Raw genomic sequence first — 21,148 nt, 5'->3', positions numbered from 1 at the left:
TACATAACACCACCATATTGGTCGTCGTCGGAGCCAGCGTCTTGCTGCATCAATAATCTCTCTATCATCCACGTACTGCTTCCTGCAGAGTGCATCCTTAACTAGGCAAAACAGAAGAAATCAGCAGCCACACATCTTTGAGCACCACACTGGTAGACAAGTCTATCAGCACTATCAACAGAGATGTACAGCTTAGCAGCGAAGTGTTTGATTGTGATCTGTTGATCATCTCAAATGAGAGGGTCAACACTTGCCAACATTGCAGAAGTCACAGCTTTGTGTTGGGCTAGGTGGCACACGGGAGATCAGAGACGTTTGCGCGCCATTGTTGCGATGATGATAGACGCCTCACCCAACAACTCACTGTGGTTCTATCCTCAGAAGTTTACCATTCGTTTACTGGGTACTGGGATGGGGATCCTGGAGTTCCTGAGCTGGGGACTGGTAAACTCCATGAGTTCTCTGTCACCATGAGCTCTGGGCATGCCGTGTGGTGGAGGAACACCGTCCGTCACAGGGTATGGGCCTCTGGGATTCACCTCCTGGATCGCGGGAATGGTACAACCATCTACAATAAAACACATCTGTCTCAAGTTGTGCTGCATGCTGATGGCATGCATGGGTGTTGACATGGAACAGTCGTTAGCGGGTAACCTCTGGGGAACCTGCCAAACCTCAGTTGTATAAGGCTTTCCATGAAAGCGAGGCTGTGTCTGAGTGAACTTCCTTACCTAGCTGCTCATGGGAACACCATGAAACCTAAATCTCATGTTTCTACTTCCACTGGTTCGGGTGGGCGAATAGGCAGTATTAATACCCAAAATCCTTAGAGGCTTCATGTGGCTAGTCGATATGGGTCATCTCTGACTGTCTACGACAGTAAGCACAGTAACCGATCACATCCTGTTGTGGATAACACTGTTGTTGTAATAAAACAAGTGAACAGTAATTTTGAAAAATTGTCGCCGTTCTATATCCATGAAGCTCTCGAGGGACTTCGAGGGCAACTTAAATCTTTTAAGAGGGAGCAGATTGGTACTCTTCTGCTGGAGGCAACGATGGCTCCAGAAATAGAGAAACTGTTGAATGCCAAGCTATTTGGGGAATGTCTCATCAACAGTGGAGTTGCACAGTGGGTTGAATAGTGCTAAAGGTGGTGTCACGTGCCGGGATATTATGGATATGGCTACAGAAGAGCTGCAACAGGAATGGGAAAGTTCAAGGGTGAGTGAAGTCCAGAACGTTATGAAAAGGGTTGATGGGGAGCTCCAAAAGTCAGCATCAGTTATTCTGACATTAAATGTGCCAAAGTTGCCAGAGTATATAGCAGCAGGATTTCTTCACCTTAAGGTGAGACTGTATGTCTCAAATACAATGTGCTGCTTCAAGTGGCAACGCTTTGCTCACACGACTGTGGCTTGTAAAGGTAGGCCTACATGTGGAAGATATGGCAGTGCAGCACATGAACAGGGTTTTCAATGCACTGCACCATTCAGGTGTGTTAATTTCTCTTAGCCAATCCTGTCTGGAGCAGGTATTTTCCTGTCTACGCTGAACAAGAAGAGATTCAGGAAATCAAAGTCACACACGGTTCTGAGGAAAAGGAGGAATTTAAGGCCACTCAGCCACCAAGTGTCCTCAAGTCTTTCGTTTTGGCGTTGGAGCAGCCTGTCCTGAAGTAAGCACCCACGCTGTGATTGTTGAGCAGGGCACATATACCTGCACCTGTAAATGTAGCTGCCAGCCCGCACCACTGGTCCCATAGCCCAACCATCATATCGCTGAAACACTGAAAGTTGCTGAATATAATGTCAGTGTATAAAGAAAACTCCCAGAGCATGTACTGGATAAGAGCCAACAGAGTATTTCTGTTATATCAGACTATCTACCGTCACCAAAGTCCAAGTTAGTGACAAAGGCCAAATGGTCAAAGTGGTCCATTCTGAAGCCATCGGACCATGCGACCTTGTTGCTGTCTAGTATCATCGCTGATATGGACGTCGACGTCTGTCTGAGGAAACCAGCGAATCCCTCAACTGACGCCCCCCCCCCCCCCCACCGCCCCCAACCGTTGCCGTCTCACCACCACAGTGGAGAGAGAAGCGGAGGGACAGAGTAAAACCTAACTGTTAGAACTGATTCCATACTGCAGTCGAACATCGATAGACTCAAGACACATGTGGATGAATTGAAACTGCTAGCACACGAACGCCTCCTGTGCTTGTGTCTGCAGGAAGCGTATTTTGAAGCGTCTGATGTCCCTGTCATCAGGGGCTGTAAGCTATGTCACAAGAATGGCCCGACTGGCGAAAGGGCCAAGGGAATGGGTTGCTTTGTTTGTCAATAATACACACTTCTCCTCTACTCTCCCCCTAGTTACTGACCTATAAGTGGTTTCAGCTGAGGATCATGTATGGCAGAGGGTCACTATTTGCTCTGTATGTTTACCTAAACGTGATGCAATTGACTCTAATGCTCTAAAAGGCTTACAGAACAACTTCCCCTATCATTTCTCCTACTGGGAGACTTGTTCCCATCATATAGTCTCCGGATGGGGTATTGGACAGCCTCATGGCGTTTCAGGAGCTGGGCATCCTTAACACGGGCACTACTACCGATTTCTGAGCTGTTACTGGATCATTGTCAGATATCGACCTTTCTTCCGCTTTCTAGTGCTGTACCCGTGGTCTATTTCATTCATAATCGAAACGTCTTCGGTCCCGGGTTCAAATCCCGCCGCTGCTTAAATTTTGATAAATAATCAGCACTGGCGGCCGAAGACTTCCGGCATAAGAAGACACTCTCATTCTGCCAACGGCCTTGAGGGCAGAGGAGCGGACAAAGGTTCATGGCAGTCTCTTGTCCTAGGGGAGGGAAACTGCCCCTAAAGGCAGAAGAAGCAGCAATGTATTAAAGGCACGTAACGTGTATCCACGGGACATGTGCTCTGTAATTGAAGAAGTGTCACGATGATCTCTCTGTTGGAAAAAGATTCCTGAATAGTCCCCCATTCGGATCTCCGGGAGGGGACTGCCAAGGGGGTGGTTACCATGATAAAAAATTAAATAATCAATGGAAGGAAAACATTCTATTAGTCTGGGCGTGGAATATCAGAAGCTTGAACGTGATAGGGAAACTAGAAAATCTGGAAAGGGAAATGCAGAGGCTCAATTTAGATATAGAAGGGGTCAATGAAGTGGAAAGAAGACAAGGGTTTCTGGTCAGATGAGTATAGGCTACTATCAACAGCAGCACAAAATGGTATAACAGGAGTAGGATTCCTTATGAATAGGAAGGCAGGGCAGAGAGTGTGTTACTGTGAACAGTTCACTGACAGGGTTGTTCTTATCAGAGTCGACAGTAAAGCAACACTAACAAACATAGTTCAGGTATACAAGCGGACGTAGCAAGCTGAAGTTGAATAGATAGATAAAGTGTGTGAGGAAATTGAAAGGGTAATACAGTATGTAAAGGGGGATTAAAATGTAATGGTCATGGGGGTTGGAATGCAGTTGTAGGGGAAGGAGTAGAAGGAAAGTTTACAGGAGAATATTTGCTTGGAACAAGAGAGGAGAAAGACTAATCGAGTTCTGTAGCACGTTTCAGCTAGTAATAGCGAATACTCTGTTCAAGAATCACAAGAGGGGGAGGTATACTTGGAAAGGGCCGGGAGATACGGGAAGATTTCAGTTAGATTACATCATTTTCAGACAGAGATTCCGAAATCAGATACTGCATTGTAAGGCATACCCAGAAGCAGATGTAGACACATATCACATTGCAATAGTAATGAATAGTAGGCTGAAGTTTAAAAAATTAGTCAGGAAGTATCAATACGTAAGGATGTGGGATACGGAAGTACTAAGGAATGACGAGATTCGGTTGAAGTTCTCTAAGGCTATAGATACAGCACTAAGGAATAGCTCAGTAGGGAGTACAGTCGAAGAGGAATGGACATCTCTAAAAAGAATCATCACAGAAGTTGGGAAGGAAAACGTATGTACAAAGAAGATCTGCGAAGAAATCATGGGTAATAGAAGATATACTTCAGTTGATCGATGAAAGGAGGAAGTACGACAATTTTCCGGGAAACTCAGGAATACAGAAATAAAGATCGCTGAGGAATGAAATAAATAGAAATTGCAGGGAAGCTAAGACGAAATGGCTGCAGGAAAAATTTGAAGACATCGAAAAGGAAATGACTGTCGGGAGGACAGACTCAGCATACAGAAAAGTCTAAACCACCTTCGGTGATATTAAATGCAAGATTGGTAACATTAAGAGTGCAACGGCAATTCCACTGTTAAATGCAGAGGAGAGAGCAGATAGGTGGATAGAATGCATTGAAAATTTCTATGAGAGGGAAGTTTTGGCTGATGTAATAGAAGAAGAAACAGGAGTCGATTTAGAAGAGATAGGGAATCCAGTATTGGAATCAGAATACGAAAGAGCTTTGGAGGACTTAAGGTCAAATAAGGCACAAGGGATAGATAATATTCCATCAGAATTTCTAAAATCATGGGGGTTGGGAGTGGCAACAAAACGACTACCCACGTTGGTGTGTAGAATATATACGTCTGGTGACATAACATCCGACTTTCGGAAAAGCGTCATCCACCCAATTCTGAAGAGGGCAACAGCTGACAAGTCCTAGAATTATCGCACAATTAGCTTAAAAGCTCATGCATCCAAGTTCCTTACAAGAATAATATACAGAAAAATGGAAAAGAAAATTGAGGATGCGCTAGAAGACGATCAGTTTGGCTTTAGGATAAGTAAAGGCACGAGAGAGGCAATTCTGACGTTGCAGTTAATAACGGAAGCAAGACTAATGAAAAATCAAGACACTTTCATAGCATTTGTCGACCTGGTAAAGCGTCCAATAATACAAATTCGTGCAAGATGTTCGAAATTCTGAAAAAAGTAGGGGTAAGCTATAGGGAGAGACGGGTCATATACAATATGTACAACAGCCAAGAGGGAATAATAAGAGTGGACTACCAAGAACAAAGTGGTCGTATTAGAAAGGATGTAAGACAAGGATGTAGCCTTTCGCCCCTATTGTTCAATCTGTGCATCGAGGGAGCAATGATGGAAATAAAACAAAGGTTCAGGAGCGGAATTAAAATTCACGGTTAAAGGATATCAATGATACGATTTACTGATGACATTGCTATTCTGAGTGAAAGTAAAGAAGAATTACATGATTTTCTGAACGGAATGAACAATCTAATGAGTACACAATATGGACCGAGAGTAAATCGAAATCGGCCGGAGTGGCCGTGCGGTTCTAGGCGCTACAGTCTGGAGCCGAGCAACCGCTACAGTCTCAGGTTCGAATCCCGCCTCGGGCATGGATGTGTGTGAAGTCCTTAGGTTAGTTAGGTTTAATTAGTTCAAAGTTCTAGGCGACAGATGACCTCAGAAGTTAAGTCGCATAGTGCTCAGAACCATTTGAACCAGTAAATCGAAGAAAGACGAAGGTAATGAGAAGTAATACAAATGAGAACAGGGAGAAACTTAACATCAGGGTTGATAGTCACGCACCAGATGAAGCTAAGGAATGCGGCTACCTACGCACTAAAATAACTAATGACGGACGGAGCAAGGAGGACATCAAAAGCAGACTAGCAATGGCAAAATGGGCATTTCTGACCAAGAGAAGTCTACTAATATCAAATATCGGCCTTAATTAGACGAAGAAATTTCTGAGAACGTAAGTCTGGAGTACAACATTGTATGGTAGTGAAACATGGACTGTGGGAAAACCGGAACAGAAGAGAATCGAAGCATTTGAGATGTAGTGCTACAGGCGAAGGTTGAAAATTAGGTGGACAGATAAGGTATGGAATGAGGAGGTTCTACGCAGAATCGGAGAGGAAAGAAATATGTGGAAAACACTGATAAGGAGAAGGGACAGGATGATAGGACATCTGTTAAGACATGAGGGAATGACTTCTATGGTACTAGCGGGTGCTGTAGAGGGCAAAAACTGTAGAGGAAGACAGAGATTGGAAAACATCCAGCAAATGATTGAGGACGTAGGTTGCACGTGCTACTCTGAAATAAAGAGGTTAGCACAGGAGAGGAATTCGTGGCGGGCTGCATAAAACCATTGAGAAGACTGTGGACTCCGTCCTGTGTGAAGTCACAGACGAACCTTATTTCAGTGATCATTTCGCATTCCGTATTCACCTACTGGATGGAGCTCTCCCTGAATGGACGCAGCCACGATGGATGATCAGCAGAGACAACTGGATGATATTCAGCTAACTGGCTGTGTGTGAATGCCGCGACAGCTTCCAAGAGCGGTGGACCACATCACACGAGTAATTCACCTTGCTGGTGAACCCAAAGTCCTCTCATTCTAGGAGGCCCCCTGTGCCTTGGTGGACCGAAGTGTATTGTGCAGTCATTCGGATCAGGCGTGTAGCTCTGCAATGGTTAATGACACATCCAATGGCGACACCGTCGCAGCCTTTGGGGTCTACGAGAGTAAGAAAAATACACTACTGGCCATTAAAATTACTACACCACGAAGATGACGTGCTACAGACGCGAAATTTAACCTACAGGAAGAAGATGCTGTGATATGCAAATGATTAACTTTTCAGAGCATTCGCACAACGTTGGTGCCGTTGGAAACACCTACAACGTGCTGACATGAGGAAAGTTTCCAACCGATTTCTGATACACAAACAGTAGTTGACCGGCATTGCTTGTTGAAACGTTGTTGTGATGCCTCGCGTAAGGAGGAGAAATGCGTACCATCACGTTTCCGACTTTGATAAAGGTCGGATTGTAGCCTATCGCGATTGCGGTTTATCGTATCGCGACATTGCTGCTCGCATTGGTCGAGATCCAATGACTGTTAGCAGAATATGGAATCGGTGGGTTCGGGAAGGTAATACGGAACGCCGTGCTGGATCCTAACGGCCTCGTATCACTAACAGTCGAGATGAAAGGCATCTTATCCGCATGACTGTAACGGATCGTGCAGCCACGTCTCGATCCCTGAGTCAACAGATGGGAACGTTTGCAGGACAACAACCATCTGAACTAACAGTTCCTAGGTGCACGAATGGCAAAACGTCATTTTTTCTGTTGAATCCAGGTTCTGTTTTCAGCATCATAATGGTCGCATCCGTGTTTGGCGACATCGCGGTGAATGCACACTGGAAGCGTGTTCTCGCCATCGCCATACTGGCGTATCACCCGGCGTGATGCTATGGGGTGCCATTGGTTACACGTCTCGATCACCTCTTGTTCGCATTGACGGCACTTTGAACCGTGGACGTTACATTTCAGATGTCTTACGACCCGTGGCTCTACTCTTCATTCGATCCCTGCTAAACCCTTCATTTCAGCAGGATAATGCACGACCGCATGTTGCAGGTCCTGTACGGACCTTTATGGATACAGAAAATGTTCGGCTGCTGGCCAGGCCAGCACATTCTCCAGATCTCTCACCAATTGAAAACGTCTGGTCAATGGTGGCCGAGCAACTGGTTCGTCACAATACACCAGTCACTACTCTTGATGAACTGTGGTATGGTGTTGAAGCAGCATGGGCAGCTGTACCTGTACACGCCATCCAAGTTCTGTTTGACTCAATGCCTAGTTGTATCAAGGCCGTTGTTACGGCCAGAGGTGGTTGTTCAGGGTACTGATTCTCAAGATCTATGCACCCAAATTGCGTGAACATGTAATCACATGTCAGTTCTAATATAATATATTTGTCCAATGAATACCCGTTTATCATCTGTATTTCTTCTTGTTGTAGCAATTTTAATGACCAGTAGTGTATTTCATGGCCAATATTTCTGGACCCTATCAACCGCTCCACTTGTTCTATTGCAGTAAGGGAAGCCCTCAGGAGGATTTCCTGGAGGGGCACTCAGCTACCTATAGCAGCATTATTGACTCAAACAGCGACTGAAGACATTGTGCAGACAATGCAAGAGACTTTTGAGCTGACTACTGCCGCTGCCAGGCAGTATCTAGCGTTCCACCATGACTGTGCCACCATGGAAATGTGTCAGTTTGATTCATACCTAACAGTTCGGAGCCCTATAGCTACCCACTCTCCATGTGGCAGCTGGATTTAGCATTGTCTGCGGCTCGTGAAACTGCGCCCAGTCACGGCCAAGTCCGATACAGTATGCTTCGACATTTGTCAGCAAGATGAAAAGAAATCCATCTCGAATGTTTTAATCTTATATGGCAGTTGGGCAACTTTTCCGACTCATGGACAGAGACAAATCTGACGCCTCTCCTCAAACCAAGAAAGGCCCACCCAAGTCCCAGTAGTTACTGGAGCGTCGCCATAACGAACTGCATAAGAAAGACCTTGGAGCGAATAGTAACCATTGTATGGTTTGGATATTGGAGACGAGGAAACACCTAAGTCGGTCTCAGCGTGGATGCAGGAGATTTCGATCCACTGTCGACTATCTAACCTTTGTAGAGGCGGCTATTCAGCAGGCTTTCCTACTTAAACAACATTATGCAGGCACATTTTTTTCATATCAGAAAGGCATAGGATACTATGAGACACTTTATTGTGTGGCAGATCCACGAATGCCCAATCTTCATTTGGTCCTTTTTATCAATGCGCTTTTTTCGGTACCGACTTGGTGATGTGCTGTTGATAGTTTCAAGTAGGAGAACGATGTTCCTCACTGCCGTTTGTTAAGTATTAGCTTCTTTGCCTTAGCCATAAACAGTATCACTTCTACAGTAAGCCTGCCGGTGTGGCCGTGCGGTTAAAGGGACTTCAGTCTGGAACCGCGTGACCGCTACGGTCGCAGGTCCGAATCCTGCCTCGGGCATGGATGTGTATGATGTCCTTAGGTTAGTTAGGTTTAAGTAGTTCTACGTTCTAGGGGACTGATGACCTCAGAAGTTGAGTCCCATAGTGCTCAGAGCCATTTGAACCATTTTTCTACAGTAAGCAGCCCTGTACAGTGGACGATTTTGAAGTTTTCTGTTTGTATTGTAACAGCAACTTGTCATTTGCAACTTACGTTGAAGGGGCTCGAGGAATGGGCTTTGGTTTTGTGTCCTGTGGAAAAGCGTGTGTTTGTTCATTTTAATCGTTCCAGTCGTATTTTTAATTTACATGACTTGTCTGCGTGGAACTCTGTTCTTCCTTTCAAAGACTCTGTGCTGTCCTTGAACCTCATCTTTTACTCCAAGCTGTAGTGGATACCACTCCTGAAGGCTCTGGAGGCAAGGGCCCAGTAGGCACTGAACATTTTGGAGTGTATTAGCCACAGGTTATGTGGAGCACACAGGGCACGTCTGCTTCAGTTTTTATGGCTTTCGTTCGATCATAGCTGGGCTATGGGTGCAGACAGGTCTCATCTGCTCCTATTAAGTATGGCTTTCGTGCATTCGCGGCTGGACTAAGGATGCACGGTGTATGGATCAGCGAGGCTTTTCTACTTTAAGATCATTGACACTGTATTCAGTTGGCCACGGTGCTTATAGGACCAGTCTCATACCGCATCTGTGTGCTGAAGACAGCGAATTGCCACTCACCATCCAAGGGACAATTCTTTATGGTGCGTCAGGTATGAAAGCTCCTCGCTGCTACAACTTCACCTGCATATCATAATGTTGCTCATCTGCCCTTGGAACGCCTTTTCGCCAACCGTCCAAGAGCTACATTGCCTTTTGGGATCTGCGGGCAGTGTGTGCTGGAGTCACTTGATATGGAGAAAGTATAAACTCAAATATAGGGTTTTATCTGTCTACCTTCCTGGTTACTGCAGAGGCTCAGGGTGATTTTGGGTTTAGTACAGTAGTGGAGAGATTGCACTCCTGTATGTTTTTAATGCGACAGTTCCTGAGGTTTTATATTAGCAACACAACTGTGTCACTGTCTTTATGGAAAGGGAACTCCACAGATTCCTCTGTTGTTTTCCCGAATCGTGTCATGGAGATCCGACGCCTGAAATATTTACGTCTTCGAAGCGAAACTATATGCCATCTTGCAGACCCTGAAGCACATGAGACGTTCTTCCACTGCTAAATCTCTTGTGTGCTCCAATTCCCTGAGTGTTCTTCACTATCAGGACCGTTTGTACCCAGCAGATAAAGTAATTCAGAATATCCAGGATGCCCTCCTCCTGCTAGAACGACTGGGAAAGAAGGTGTCTTTCTGCTGGGTACCAGGGCACATGAGTCTGCAGGAAATGAAAGGATGGATCTAGAAGCCAAAGAGGGGTGTCATGATAGTCAGTTATTTCAGTGTGCTATCTCCCTGCATGCTATCACCTCGTTGTTGAAGTTCAAAGTCGTAAGTCAATGGGAAGATCAGTGGCCGTCAGTGACAGACAATAAGCTCCATCTAGTGAAGCCCACGTCGCAGCTGTGGCTTGCCTCCCTCCAGTCAATGAATGGGACAAGGTCCTCCTTACTGTCTTCACATAGTCCACAGGCCTATGAGGCACACCTTCTTGCTCTAGCCAGAGGACCCTCCAGTGTGTCGTGCTTGAGGCATACAGATAACGGTGTGCGGCATTTCGTTGGACCATGTTTTATTTTCCGACCAGCAAGCCGCGGCAGATTTGCCGACGGATCTGCCCTTTATTTTAATTATCGAGAGAATTTGGTTTGAGTTTTGAAGTTTTGTAAATTGTTCGACATCTTTCCTAAGATATGCGAGAAGTCGTTTTAATGAGTTAACAGGGTCACTGGCTCAACCATACTTTTGTAAATAGCCAACAAGTGAGATCTGAGAGTGCCTTACTTTTAGCTTAATTCCTTGTCGTTCGACTTATGTTTTAATCTCATGTATAACTATTTTCACATTTTATCCGTTGTTTTAGGGCATGTGAGATTGGGTGGTTTTGTAGTCGATTCGAGTGCATGTGTGTGGAACAATTTTCGAGGTTATAGCCACACTGGTTTGTTTTAATTAGTGTACAGGCGCTGATAACCTCGCCATCGAGAGTCAAAAAGCTTCAAATGCACACACACACACACACACACACACACCTCTGTGCTATCGGGCTATAGCCTTCATGGTAAGGATGTCCGAACTGTGGACAACGCCAAGGGAGATAGGGAGTTGTTGCTGTGTTTGTCAGTAATGCTCTGCAGTCCTCTGCTCACCCATTGCCTATTGATCTGCAAGCACTTGCTGCTGAAATTCATGTGTGTCAGAATATCACAGTTTGCTCGCTGCATCTAATTCTGCAAGATGTGATTAATGCTCATCATGTTTCGTGGAGCTCGATCTACGCTTGTCCTCAGGGTCCAGTTTTGGAGAGTCTCATGGCGTCTCATGAGCTGTTCATCGTCACCATAGGTACGCCCACCCATTTATGTGCTGCCACTGACCTCTCTTTCTTCTCTCCAGTCCTTAAAGATTCTGTTCAATGGTAGGTCATTGATGACATTCATTCCGGCGACGACTTCCCACTCTGCAATCACTTACTAGATGGAGCATTACCTGAAGAGTAGCTGCCAAAATGGATGGTCAGAAAGGCTAACTGGACGCTGTTGAGCCAGCTGGTTGCATTTTAACATTGCGACAGCATGTACAAATGGGTGAATGGGTGGACGACACCAACAGAGTGATGCATCTTCCCACTGATGGATCCAATCAAAGTCTTCAGATAATCATAAGAGTTCCCCTGCGGAATCAGGGGTTAGAGTAAACCCATGGTGTTCCTGTCTATCATAAGAAGCTACTAAAAGGGGTCTCTCATACATTTTGTCTTAGTAAGTTGTGGTTCCGTTTATAGTTTGAATTCCATTTTTCAAAATTTTACAGATGTGTGAGCCACTTGGGGAAGGATGCCTTACATGGTGCATTCCGTATCTATGGTGTGCTGAGATGTTCTGCGCCAACTATTGCAATCGACATGTAATTGCCCCTGCAATCCAGCGTTTTGGACAAGGACACCCTAAAAAGTGCATAATTTACATCCATTGCGCACTGTCATCTACTACACCCACGATAATAGTAGATATTCCAATGCATCCAATATCCAGTGTGGTAACCAGTCCATAGTGGTTGTAGCCGCCTGACAAGGCAAGGATCACACTGCTGACGCCTGCACAGCAAACTCTCTATGTATGCCAAGGAGTAGATGCCCATTAGCTTGGTGCATTGGGGCTCCTGGTAATGAGCCAGATAGTCTTTGCTGAGATTGGATTGCGGTAGTGGGGAAAATCCCTCGTCAGATTGGGTGGCATCAGGGCAGATGACCCACAATGAAGTGATTTAAATTGTCCAAATTGTCCAAATTGTCAAACGGCCCCAGCTGTCTCTACAAGAGGTAAGGTGCAGTATAGAGACACAACCACAAATCATTCATTACTTGGCTACACCATGGTAGGTATGTAGGGTTAAAGTTCAAGGATAGGCATATTCTCTCCAATGCTTAGTTTGTACAAGGTCTGATGGTGAATCATTTATGACAACAAAGCCTCCGTTTTTTGTTGAGAAGTTGGAAGACAAATTTGGAGAAGTGGGGGGTATGTCCAAAATGCGGAATGGTTCAGTATTGATAGAAACAGTATCCCCTGCCCAGTCATGTGCACTGCTCGGCTGTGCGAAGCCGGGTGATGCCTCGGTTTCCTTCACCACCAAAGGAGCTTAAACATGGTCTGGAGAATAATACTCCAATGAGACCTACAGCAACGAGGTGACCACTCCATCAGGTGTGTGTATAGGGGCCCAAGGACAGCAGGACTGCTAGCAGTGCCTTCATCTTGTCCTTTGAGGGTGTTACCATGTCCGAAAATATTAAGATCATAGTATATACTGGTGTGATGCTAACCCTGTGTTCCTCCTCTTATGTGGTGCTTCAAACGTTGGAAATCAGGGTACATGTCCTCCTGATGTAATGCCAGCCCTACATGACAGGAATGCAGACATCCATCAAACATGACAATTCCTTGTGTCCCTCCTCCTGTGTGTGCGAACTGCAGAGAGCATCATTCCCCCTGTTCGCCGAACTGCACCATTTATTAGAAAGAGGGGAACATAAGGGAGTTTAAGACCATGTACGCATGACATCATCATATGTTATGGCTACAATGATATCGCCCTTTATGAAGACAGTATGCTCATTTGTTATGCCTAACTACACTTGTCCCCTTTATGGTTGGGACCTCTCTTTCTCACGTTGCTCCCTTCCCACTTACATGAGAAGCAATACCATCCCAGCCAGTAGGTATGTCAGTCCCCATCGCTCAGCTGGAGAAGCATCAACCTTCATCAGTTTCACTCGCCAGAAAGGGGTCCCTGACAGACTACCTTCTGAGATCTCTGCTGTTGTATATTTGGAAACGAGCCAGTGCCTGAAGGAGCCACAAGCCACTGGTCATACTGCTTCACGGTAATCATCAGTTACTGAGACCACCGCAGAGAAGCCCTCACAGCCAGAGAAACCTAAAGAGAATCGAGTGGAGAAAATGAAGAAGCCCATAAAAAACAAAGAAATCCAGATGGCTCAACCATTTCGGTAAGTTCCAATTCTGAGCATGAGGTGGAGATCCTAGTGTCACCGAAGGACCTAGATCTTAATGGAGCCTCAAAATCAATGGACACACCCACCACAAGCGCTCATGGGGTGGCAGCAGATGACATGGGGCATAAGGTGCCTCCTCAGTCACTTCATTCACTCCCAGTACATTGAAAGATTCATCCTCCAGTAGTGTTATGGGGGTTTCCTCCAACACCTGGCTGAGCTATGGTAATTCATCAGCACTTCACCTGCTTTGTTCATTGTACTTCAGGAAGCTTGATTTCGAGCGATGTGGACCTCCATGTTTCGTGGCTGACTATGACAAGATGTCAGTTGGACTATGAATATATGTCCCACCCTGCACATAGCGAATTTGTGCCTCTCCAAACAACTTTAGACGCCATGGTTGTCAGGGTAAGGTCAGTGCAGGATATTACCATCTGCAATGTATGTCTTCCTCCAGATGGTGAACTACCTCAATCAGTAATGCCCATAACCCTGTTTGGGGTCCGCCCTGCAGGTCTGGGGGCTAGAATAGACCTGAGATATTCCTACCTAAAAGGCGACTAAAATGAGTGTCACACATTTCGGCCTTTATGCAATGGTCCCCTGTAGGGTCTGACCTCAATTCTTCAAAATTTACCCGAAAAGCAAGCCATTTGGGGAAGCGCGCCTTACATGGTGCATCATACCCATTGCGCACTGAGACCTTTCGCGTCCTTCGTCGACATGGATCTGCACTTCTGCTCATCCTCCAGCTGTGCAGTATCGTTTCCTTCGCTGACGACGATAATGGACTTGTTTACTTGTTTGCACCTGATATTCAGCACAGTAGCCAGTCTGTTGTGGTGGCGCCACCATGTACCCTGTTGGTTGTAGCCCTCTGACCACACAGGGCACATTCTGCTGATGCCTGCACAGTTAACTCCCCACATATGCCAAGGATGCCCGTTACCCTGGGGCATTGGGACTCCCAGCAGTGGCCATTCTGCCAGGTGGCCTATGCTGCGGCTGGGTGGCGGCTATGGGGTGGGCCTGTGGTCAGAGTTGGTGGCATCAGAGTGGATGATACCCAATGAAGCATTCAAGGGCTCAATTTAATGCGCAGAAGTATGACCCCAGCTAGTTCCCCTCCCTGGCCATATGATGCGAGGAACGCCAGGCTAAGGATTGCAGTGAATCTTACTCGCCCCAGTACTTAGTATGTACGAGAGCTGATAGGGAATTATTTGTGTTGATGAAGCCTCAGTTTCTTGTAGAGCGTTTAGAGGATAAGTTTGGGGAGATATGGAGGGATTGTCCAAAATGCGTTCTGTATTAGTCTTATAAAAACAGCCTCCTCTGCCGAGTCATTACTCGATTGTGACAATCTGGGGGATGTTTCTGCTATTATCACGTCCCATAAGAGCTTAAATATGGTTCAGGGTATTATTTTCCACAGAGACCTTCGTTTGCAGTCTGCCGACGAGCTGCGTGGCAATTTGGAGCAGCGAGGTGTTTATTTCGTCTGGCGCGCCATGAGGTCTAAGGGATAATCAGGTTGCCACTGGTGCCTTCATCTTGGCCTTCGAGGGTGACACATTACCCAAAAAGGTCAAGCTGATGGTTTACTGCTGTGATGTGAAAGCATACATCCCTCCCCCAATGTGGTGATTTAAGTGCTGGAAATTTAGCTGTATGTATTCCTGCTGTACTTTCAGCGTCACCTGCCGATATTGTGGACGTCCTTTGCATTCCAGTACTGCACGTGCCCCACCTCCCATCTGCGTCAACTGCAAAGAGCATCATTCACCTTGCTCGCCAGACTGCAGGGTTTTACAGAAATTTGAATGCCTACATCCCATACCTATGACAAGTTCCTATGCTACTGATACGAGAACAGTTATCGCCCCATCAGTTCCAATAACTCCAGTCAGCTCTCAAAGCGGTAAAACTACACCTGCCCCATTGACAGTGTAGGGCACTTCCCTCCTTGTTTCTCCTGTACCACCAACTTCAGGAGCAACATCCCCCCAAAACATTTAGGACATGAGACCCACATTCTCAGCCAGAGAAGTGTAAGTTTTCTTCAGTTCCTTTTGCTAGGAAGGGGTCCCTTGGCTCACTGCCTTCCTAGGAATGGCCATATAAAATTAATCGTCGGTAAAGCAGATGCTGGACTGAGATTTATTGGAAGAGTCCTAAGGAAATGCAGTCCGAAATCAAAGGAAGTAGGTTACAGTACACTTGTTCATCCACTGCTTGAATACTGCTCATCAGTGTGGGATCCATACCAGATAGGGTTGATAGAAGAGATAGAGAAGATCCAATGGAGAGCAATGCACTTCGTTACAGGATCATTTAGTAATCGCGAAAGTGTTACGGAGATGATAGATAAACTCTAGTGGAAGACTCTGCAAGAGAGACGTTCAGTAGCTCGGTACGGGCTATTGTTGAAGTTTCGAGAACATACCCTCACTGAGGAATGCAGCATCATATTGCTCCCTCCTACGTATATCTCGCAAAGAGATCATGAGGATAAAATCAGAGAGATTAGAGCCCACACAGAGGCATACCGACAATCTTTCTTTCCATGAACAATACGAGAATGGAATAGAAGGGAGAACTGATAGAGGTACTCAAGATACCCTCCGCCACACACCGTCAGGTGGCTTGCGCAGTATGGATGTAGATGTAGATGTAGATCCTACCAGTGGCAAAGGGGACACCTACCAGTGGCTGAAGCACCCACAGGTAGCTTGTTGTAGTTCTTTACAGTCCTCCTGAGTCCCTGAGACTGAATCATCGAAGTCCTCCCAGACGGAAAAAACTAAGTGGCAGTGACAGATACCAAAAAAGGAAAAGACCACCAAGAACCAAGGCACTGCGGTGGCCCCCACACCACCACTACCTACAAGCTCTTTGTCTGAGGATGAAGTGGAGATTCTTGCGTCTTCTGAGGACCTAGATCTCGCTAGGCCCTCAGACACAATGGATGTTGATCGCACAGGTCTCATCTGGTGGCAGCAGGTGACCCTGAGGCGTAGACTTCCTAACTGATTGTTTCATGCCTTCCCAATCTCACAATAACGTCATCCTCCAGAGGAATTGCTGCGGTTTTTTCCACCACCTGGCTGAGTTGCAGCTACCGTTGAGCTTTACACCTGCTTTTCAGCATTGCCCTCCAGGAAACCTGGTTTCCGGCAATGTGGTCATGTGCCCCCCATGGCATAGAGGACATTACAAGAACCGTATCGAATATAATAAAGTATCAGTTGGAGTTCGTGTCTATATCCTGAACTCGGTATGTAATGAACTTGTGCCCCTTCAAACTCCTCTTGAAGCTGATGCTGTCAGGATAGGGACGATGCAGGAAATACCTGTCTGCAACGTATACCTCTCTACAGTTGGTGCAGTACCCCAGAACGTATTGGCTGCACTGATTTATAAACTCCATAAACTTTCCCTAATTTTGAGAGATTTTAACATCCATAACCCCTTGTGAGGTGGAACAATGCTAATTGGCCGAGGTAATCGAAAATTTACTGTCTCAGCTCGACCACTGCCTCCTAAACACTGGAGCCACCACAAATTTCAGTGTGGCTCATGGTAGTTACTGGGCTATTGATTTATCACTTTACAGCCCAGAACTTCTCCCATCTGTCCACTGGAGAGGCCATGATGTGTTGTAGCGGCCGCTTTCCCATCTTTGTGTCACTCCTCCAGCGTCATGCCTATGGACGCCTACCCAGATGGGCTTCAAACAAGGCAGATTGGGAAGCTTTCACCTCTGCTGTCGCCGTTGAATCTCCCCTACATGGTACCATCATGTGATGGTTGAACTGGTCACTCGTCATTTCTGTCGCGGAAGCCGCGATCCCTTCTTCCTTAGCGTGCCCCCAGTGAGACCTTGGTGGTCGTCGGAAATTGCTGAGGTCATTAAAGAGTGTAGGTGGGCTCTACAGCGACATAAGCGACACCCTTTCCTACAGCACCTAATAGCTTTTAAATAGCTCCGTGCCCACGTTCGCCAGCTTATAAAAAGATGGAGGGAGGAGTGTTGGGAAAGGTATATCACGACAGTTTGACGCCATATGTCATCTTCCCAAGTCTGGACGAAGATCAGACGTGTTTTTGGGCACCAGACCTCATCAGGTGCCCTTGGCGTTAACATCGATGTCGTGTTATGTCCGAGTGCACACGCGAATGCCGAGTACTTTGCCGAGCACTATGCTCGAGCCTCTGCATCGACGAACTACCCCCCAGCCTTTCTCACCCTCAAATGGTGGATGGAAGGGAAGGTCCTCTCATTCACTCATTCACTACACGCCACAGTGATCCTTATAACGCCCCATTTACACAGTGGGAGTTTTCAGAGCCCTTGAACTTTGCCCCAACATAGCTCCTGGACAAGATTGGATCCACAGTCAAATACTGGCGACATCTCCTCCTCTTCTTCAACCAGATCTGGTGCGACGGCATCTTTCCATCGCAATGGCACGAGAGCACCATCATTCCATGCTCAAACCCGGTAAAATCCCGCTTGATGTGGATAGCTATCGGTCTATCAGTCTCAACAACGCTTTTTGTAAGCTGATAGAACGTATGGTGACCCGGTGGATGTATTGGGTCCTGGCTTAGTGACTCCATGCGAGGCAGGTTTCCGCCAGGTCGCTCTACCACTGATAATATTGTGTCCTTCGAGTCTGCCAAGCGAGCAGCCTTTTCCAGTTGCCAGTTGCCATCTGTTTTGAAAAGCTTATGACATGACCTAGTTACATCACGGTTCAAATGGCTCTGAGCACGATGGGACTTAACATCTGAGGTCATCAGTCCCCTAGAACTTAGAAATACTTAAGACTAACTAAGCTAACGACATCCCATGCCCGAGGCAGGATTGGAAACTGCGACAGTAGCAGTCGCGAGGTTCCAGACTGAGGCACCTAGAACCGCTCGGCCACAGCGGCCGGCGGAGACATCATGTCCTTGCCACATTATATGAGTGGGATCTCTGGGGTCCGGTGCCGACTTTTATACAAAATTTCCTGTCGCTCTGTATTTTCCGTGTCCACGTTACGTGAATCCCATAGTGCCCCCCATATCCAGTAGAATGGGGTCTAGCAGGGCTCTATATTGAGTATATCTTTATTTTTAGTGGCCATTAACGGTCTAGCAGCAATTGTACAACCGTCAATCTCACCTTATCTGTATGCAGTCGACTTCTGAATTTTGTACTGCTCCCCCAGTACTGGTGTACCTGGCATCGCCTACAGGGAGCCATCTACAAGGCACAGTCATGTTCTCTAGCCCACGGCTTCCAGTTTTCAGACTTCTGTCTGCGTGGTACCGTTCACCTCGAAGCAGAACTTTACCTTAATGAGACTTCTGTCTGCGTGGTACCGTTCACCTCGAAGCAGAACTTTACCTTAATGACGATCCACTCACTGTAGTGGAGACATATCGATTCTTAGGACTGGTTTTCGACGCCCAATTGACTTGGCTTCCTCACCTTCGTCAACTTAAGTGGAAATGCTAGCTGCGCCTCAACGCCTTCCGCTGCCTGATCTACGCCAACTGGGGTGCAGATCGCTCTACACTGCTGTAACTATACAGAGCCCTTGTTCAATCCCGCTTCGATTAGGTGAGTGTGGTTTATGGTTTGGCGGCGCCCTCAGCGTTGCCTTTGCTCGACCCTGTGCACCACTGTGGCGTTCACCTAGCGACAGGAGCTTTTAGGACGAGTCCGTTGACCAGCGTCCTGGTGGAGTCCAGAGTCCTTCCATTGAAGGATAGGCGTGCACAACTGCTCGCCAGCTGTGTTTCACACCTTCATAGTTCTCCTGCGCATCCGAATTACAGTGTCTTTTTCCCGTCCACGGTGGTTCATTTCCCACATCGGCGGCCCAGGTCAGGGCTTACAACTGCAGTTCACATCCAGTCCCTTCTTTCTGAACTGGAGTCCTTGCCTTTACCACCTATACTCGAGATCCATTCACGTACACCTCCATGGTGTACACGTAGGCTGTGGCTTCGCCCTAAGGACTCAGTTAATCCTGCAGCTCTCTCCTGTCACTTCCTCTTGATTCTTGAAATGTACCGAGGACGTGGAGTGGTTTACACAGATGGCTCGATAGCTGATGGTCACGTCGGCATTGCATATGTCCATGGAGGACATATTAAAGACCATTCCCTGTTCAGTGGCTGCAGCGTTTTCACTGCAGAGCTAGTAGCTTTATCTCGTGCTCTTGAGCTCATCCATTCATGCCCTAGGGAGTCGTTTCTTCTGTGTACTGACTTCTTGAGCAACCTACAAGCTATCGACCAGTGCTACACTCGTCATTCTTTGTTAGCGACCGTCCAGGAGTTAATGTATACCCTGATACCACCCAATCGTTCAGTTGTGTTTATCTGGACCGCAAGTCACGTCGGAATCCCAACCAACGATCTTGCCGACAGGCTACATGAAACCGCTTATGGAGTTCGGCATTCCAATAACTGACCTGCATTCGATTTTGGGCCGCAAGGTTTTTCAGCTTTGGGAGATGGAATGGCATATTCTCAGTACACACAACAAACTGCGTGCCATTAAGGAGGCTACGAATCTGTGGAAGTCCTCCATGTGGTCCTCTCATAGGGACTATGTGGTTCACTTCCGGCTCTGCATTGGCTACGTTTGGTTGACCGACACCTACCTCCTGCGCCGTGAAACCCAACCTCCTGCGCTCGGCTGACAGTGGCATATATTCTGGTGCACTGCCCTACTTTGACTGCTCTGCGACGGAATCTTAGGTTACCTTATTCGTTGCCGCTAATTTTATGTGACAATGCCTCATGCGCTGATTTAATTTACGTTTAATTTGTGAGGGTGAATCTTATCATTTCATCTGTTTTAGGACATGTTCTTTGTTCCCTGTGTCCTCCACCGTAGTGCTTTCAGGGTGGATGTTTTAATGTGTTGCAGAGTGGCTGGCTTCTCCTTCTTATTCTCATGGTCAGCCAACCATGGTAACCTGCTTTCTTGTTTTAATCTCTTCTCCCTGTTTCTTGCGTCTCTGTGGTTTTCTTGTCCCCTTTTCTCCGTTCAAGTGGTACCCTTCCATCAGTTTCGTGGTGATTTTTCCTTTCTTTCCGTTTTGTGTTGTCAGTCTCGTTTGTTTTATTCTCACACTTGTGACATTGCTTTATTTGGAACAAGGGACCAATGACCTACAGTTTGGTCCCTTCCCCTTCTTTTAAACCAACCAACCAACCTGTGTGGAGAGTAACTATGAGCACTGACTGTGGTAAAGATATCGAAAATCAGTGCTTTATATAGCTGAAGAACCGTAGAGCGATCTACACTCCAGCTACTATTACTCAGGCGCTGAAGAGTCTTTTAAATACTGGTGCTCCCACACATTTCATTGTGGCTCATTGGTCTTTCAGTCTACAACTCTGGCCTTCCACCATCTATTCACTGCAGAGTTCATGACGACTTGTATGGTAGTGATCATTTCCTGACTTTCCTGTCCCTACCAGCGCCACTGCCCTGTACGTCTGCCCAGATGGGCTCCTAACAAAGCTTACTGGGATGCTTTCATCTCTGCTAATGCTTTTGGATCTCCACCACTTGACGATATCAATGTGGTGGTCCAAACCACAACTGTGACCATTGTTTCTGCTGTCGACTTGACAACTCCCAA

The sequence above is a fragment of the Schistocerca serialis genome, chromosome 7 (genome assembly GCF_023864345.2).
Source record: "Schistocerca serialis cubense isolate TAMUIC-IGC-003099 chromosome 7, iqSchSeri2.2, whole genome shotgun sequence".
Taxonomy (NCBI): Eukaryota; Metazoa; Arthropoda; class Insecta; order Orthoptera; family Acrididae; genus Schistocerca; species Schistocerca serialis.
Note: the sequence above shows the minus strand (reverse complement) of the source record.